This window comes from Tetranychus urticae, unplaced genomic scaffold (assembly GCF_039701765.1).
Source record: "Tetranychus urticae isolate SD_2017Ah unplaced genomic scaffold, NJAU_TeUrti_SD_1.0 Scaffold_8, whole genome shotgun sequence".
Taxonomy (NCBI): Eukaryota; Metazoa; Arthropoda; class Arachnida; order Trombidiformes; family Tetranychidae; genus Tetranychus; species Tetranychus urticae.
This window is the reverse complement of record NW_028315840.1, coordinates 70,001-75,000: the sequence shown is the minus strand read 5'-3', so window position 1 is coordinate 75,000 and position 5,000 is coordinate 70,001. Positions and strand designations below refer to the sequence as shown.

Below are 5,000 nucleotides of genomic sequence, written 5' to 3'. Positions count from 1 at the left end.
CTTCACATTGGTCGTGGTTTGAGCACGAGAGTTGAGAAAATGCACTCCTCATGCACATATTGCACTCCTCCTATCAATACCAAGATCCAAGGGCAGGCTAAAAGTTACCCCTTAACCTACTGATCTTGGAACGCTGTAAAGCATTCTTAGCACTGAATAGAAAAAGGCAACAATACACAAGAGGAGCTGAGTTCTCCTCTCAGCTACACTTCGTGGTTCTATCCGTTTCTCTACAAGCGGTTTCACGTCCTTTTGAACTCTCTCTTCAAAGTACTTTGCAACTTTCCCTCACGGTACTTGTTTGCTATCGATATTACCATCGTATTTAGTCTTAGGAGGAGTTTACCTCCTAATTTGGATTGCACTCTCAAGCAATCTGACTCTATCCGCGACTAAAGCCAGTAATCGATATTCCATTAACCAAGATCTGCCACCGGCCTAGAACCGTCTCTGGGAAGAGGGCCCTTGTCAGAGGGACTTGCAGATTTAGTTGAAATAATCGTGACTCTAGCCATTACGCAGCACCGCTTTCCACCTTTCAATGGAAAACCTTTGCGCCGGACTCATCCCTTTTCACTCGCCGTTACTCAGGGAATCTCATTTGATTTCTTTTCCTCCGCTGAATTATATGCTTAAATTCGGCGGGTAACCTCACCTGATCTGAGATCAAAAATATTGATTAAGTTGATTAATGTTTATTTGTGTTGTTTGCAAGCAAGCAACGTAAATCTACTTTAATGTTTGCACAAATTTTGCCTTTGCATTACTTCTTAGGTCTGCTTTAACAGAATGAAATAGCTACTATTTGTACGATTTATACAAGTGCAAGAAGATTCATCAGTTAACAGGTTAGTTGATCACCATAGTTATCTGCAATACGACTTTAGCGTCGTCAGATAGGCGACTAACCTTAGAATCTCATGCTAGTATCTATTCATATATACTGCTTGCAGAGATGAAATATGCATTGTACACAAAATTTATCATGTGAAACAAGTAGATTTGAGATTCTCCTTACTAAATTGCAACGAATTGCAATTAAGAAAAGGAATAAAACATCAAGATTCATGCATATAAATATACAATCCTCTCAAAACAATGCATATATGGTAGTATGCAAGTGTTTTGTTGATTATTTTACATCTCAACTCTCAGACAGATGTGACCTCGGAAAAGACCCGAAAGCCGCAATGTGCGTTGGAAGCTCAAGTGCTCGGCGTGTCCTGCAATTCGCACCGATTATCGTAGCTAGCTACGTTCTTCATCGATTGGTAATTCGAGTGATCCACCGCTTGAAGATGTATCTTTGCCACCGTGGGACTTTTAATAAGTATCCTAAATCTGCATTGAGAGGGTTTGAAAACAATTGTATGCAGTTTATAAAAACCATAGTTGTCTTTACTTAGTTAGGCGAAGAAGTGTAAAACTTCCTTCTTTAAACCTTGCCGTCAGCATAAGCTGAAGACTTGATCAGGTACCAAGTATGTAGCAAGACAGGCTTTTCATTATAAACTACAATTGTTTTGCAAAAGAAATTATGGCTATCGTTAGATAACCCTCACTCTTTGTTGCATTGGATAATGAAAGATGGATGTATGAATGAACGAATGTAATGCAAATTAGAATCATGTTGCAATGGCTAAATGTTTGCAATAAACATTCACAATTGCGACTCTAATGCAAATACAATTCAATTGCATTCACCATATTAGCATCTACAATATCACTATGCAGAGTGTTTGATTGTTTGAAGGTTGTATTTCTCTTATAATAAGAGGGTAATACGTTAATGATCCTTCCGCAGGTTCACCTACGGAAACCTTGTTACGACTTTTACTTCCTCTAAATGATCAAGTTTGAACATCTTTCCAGCACAATCCGACCACTAGTTTCCCAATGGTCTGGATTGACCAGTCCGAAGTCCTCACTAAATCATTCAATCGGTAGTAGCGACGGGCGGTGTGTACAAAGGGCAGGGACGTAATCAACGCAAGCTAATGACTCACGCTTACTGGGAATTCCTCGTTCATGGGCAATAATTACAATGCCCAATCCCCATCACGAAATGGGTTCAAGCGGTTACCCACTCCTTTCGGAGCAGGAAACAGTATGCACGATGACCACTTCAGTGTAGCACGCGTGCGGCCCCGGACATCTAAGGGCATCACAGACCTGTTATTGCTCTGTTTCGTGCGGCTGCGAGCGCCGCTTGTCCCTCTAAGAAGTCCTTACAGTGCTACAGCATCCTTACCCTAGCCAATTCTGTAGGCTAATAGCAGCAGAGCCCTCAACAGCCGAAACCATCAAGAGATACTACCACCCACAGGTTGACTAAGGGGGAGTACTGCAGTGTAAACTGCAAGTCTATTTAGTAGGCTAGAGTCTCGTTCGTTATCGGAATTAACCAGACAAATCACTCCACCAACTAAGAACGGCCATGCACCACCACCCACTGAATCAAGAAAGAGCTCTCAATCTGTCAATCCTCTCAGTGTCCGGGCCGGGTGAGTTTTCCCGTGTTGAGTCAAATTAAGCCGCAAGCTCCACTCCTGGTGGTGCCCTTCCGTCAATTCCTTTAAGTTTCAGCTTTGCAACCATACTTCCCCCGGAACCCAAAAACTTTGGTTTCCCGGAAGCTTCCATTCGAGTCATGAAATTAGTTACTCAGAATGATCGCTGGTTGGCATCGTTTATGGTTAGAACTAGGGCGGTATCTGATCGCCTTCGAACCTCTAACTTTCGTTCTTGATTAATGAAAACATTCTTGGCAAATGCTTTCGCTGTAGTTTGTCTTGCGACGGTCCAAGAATTTCACCTCTAGCGCCGCAATACAAATGCCCCCGTCTGTCCCTCTTAATCATTACCTTGGATTCTTAAGACCAACAAAATAGAACCAAGGTCCTATTCCATTATTCCATGCAAGATCATTCAAGTTAAGGTAGTGGTACGCATCATATAGATGGTTGACCATACCGTTTTTAGGCACCTCTTTCGAGGTTTTGGACGCCTGCTTTGAGCACTCTGATTTTTTCAAGGTAAAAGTCTCGATCGCTTGAATCAACACTCGGTAAAGAGCATTGATAGCAAATATCGAGCAATTTTCTGTCTAAACACTATGAATGTAACCACCAGGAAAGAGGAATGAAGGTTCAAGCAAGCATCCGTAGACACAAGCAAGAAACCTAACATCACCATCTAACCCTTTAATCAGTGGACCCCATAGGTTCGACTGAAATCCAACTACGAGCTTTTTAACCGCAGCAACTTTAATATACGCTATTGGAGCTGGAATTACCGCGGCTGCTGGCACCAGACTTGCCCTCCAATAGATCCTCGTTAAAGGATTTAAATTGTACTCATTCCAATTACGGGGCCTCAATAGAGTCCCGTATTGTTATTTTTCGTCACTACATCCCCGTACTGGGATTGTGTAATTTGCGCGCCTGCTGCCTTCCTTAGATGTGGTAGCCGTTTCTCAGGCTCCCTCTCCGGAATCGAACCCTAATTCCCCGTTACCCGTTACAACCATGGTAGGCGCATAACCTACCATCGACAGTTGATAAGGCAGTTGCTTGAGGGATACATCGTCGGCTCAGAGGCCATACGATTTGCTCAGTTATTCAGAGTCATCACAAGAAATGCAACCGAAGTTGCTAAGATCCCCACTGCTAGTCCTTAGACAGCGACCGAAATCACTGAACAGGGTTCTAGGTGAATAAGAATCATTGGTCTTGTACTAATAAATGCGATCCTTCCGTCAGCAAGCTGAGGTTGGAACACTTGTTCATGTATTAGCTCTAGAATTACCACAGTTATCCATGTAAAAAAGAATATCCGAGGAACCGTAACTGATTTAATGAGCCATTCGCGGTTTCACTTTATAAACAGTATGTACTTAGACATGCATGGCTTAATCTTTGAGACAAGCATATGACTACTGGCAGGATCAACCAGGTAACTTGATGTTTTAGCAAAGTAAAATGCTAAACAAGTTGTTTTTGCAGCTATAAATACGATATCCTCAGCTAACAACCAGCAAGTGGATGTTAACTTTAACGAGGTATCGAGATTTATGTCGTGCATTAAGATGATTCTGCAGAAAACTCTTTAGAATCCATCTTCTTCCACTAAAATGTGCAAGCACATCTAGCAGGAGTAACCATTGCTGGGTACGTTTGCAAGTCAACTAAACAGCATAGTATTATAACCGCTTGATACCAATTTCTTGGATCAATCTGCGGTCTGCTTTGCACAAGCAGAGCTCAATACTAATACTGCTCACTCTGTTGAGTGACTAGTTTGAACATATATGCAAGATATGAAGTCTGATAGCATTAAAGCCCAACTCTCATAGATATTGTCAGTCGTACCAAGGAAGACCTTAGGTCTTGCAGGTACTCTACCTTTGTATAATAGTGTGTGGTGATAAGATGATTGACGATCCAAACCCATTCAGGCCCGTCTCTTCAACCACCAAACATCAACAGAATAACAGGAATAGATGCGTGAACAGCTACAGTCTGGACCATACCACTGCTTGATGCATTGACTTATCCATAACCGTAGACAATCACTTACCTCCCCATCAACTACTGATGGTTGCTTCTCTCAATTCAGCAACTACACTCACCACATATAACACAATAAATCTGGTTGTGATCTAAAACCTCTTTTTCTGAAAATTAGACTAAGTCCGTGTCTATTTTTGACACCCAATAACTTTTGAACCATAAGGTCAATCGCGATCATGTTTTTCGGGGTAATATCCCAGTAGTGCCGACTATCGCATGCGCTTATTAATGACCTAAATTACTAAACGCAAGTGGCCTAAAATCGCGCCAATTCGAACATTCTCATTGCTTTTATGGGCTCAACCATTAAAGGCGATTTCCTCTGGTACCAACAGCACGAACTCGATCAAAATTACGCAATCATTAGTTGACCTAATGCTGATAATGTCCAAAAGATTTGGTACCGTGAATCGACCTCGTTCTTCCGTT

General features: G+C 42.0%; 3 non-coding genes across 3 annotated transcripts in view; all 3 read right to left on the bottom strand.

The window, feature by feature from the left end:
- The window catches only part of LOC149092536 (large subunit ribosomal RNA), a 4,168-nt gene extending 3,499 nt beyond the window's left edge, over positions 1–669 (bottom strand). The window contains exon 1 of the ribosomal RNA XR_016200809.1: positions 1–669. This exon is cut by the window's left edge and continues 3,499 nt beyond it. This is a non-coding gene — a ribosomal RNA (large subunit ribosomal RNA).
- A 476-nt stretch (positions 670–1,145) lies between these two features.
- LOC149092535 (5.8S ribosomal RNA) lies at positions 1,146–1,300 on the bottom strand. Its single transcript, XR_016200811.1, has one exon. It is a non-coding gene; the product is annotated as a 5.8S ribosomal RNA (ribosomal RNA).
- A 487-nt stretch (positions 1,301–1,787) lies between these two features.
- On the bottom strand, positions 1,788–3,957 carry LOC149092534 (small subunit ribosomal RNA). The gene has a single exon (XR_016200830.1). It is a non-coding gene; the product is annotated as a small subunit ribosomal RNA (ribosomal RNA).
- Positions 3,958–5,000: the final 1,043 nt, after the last annotated feature.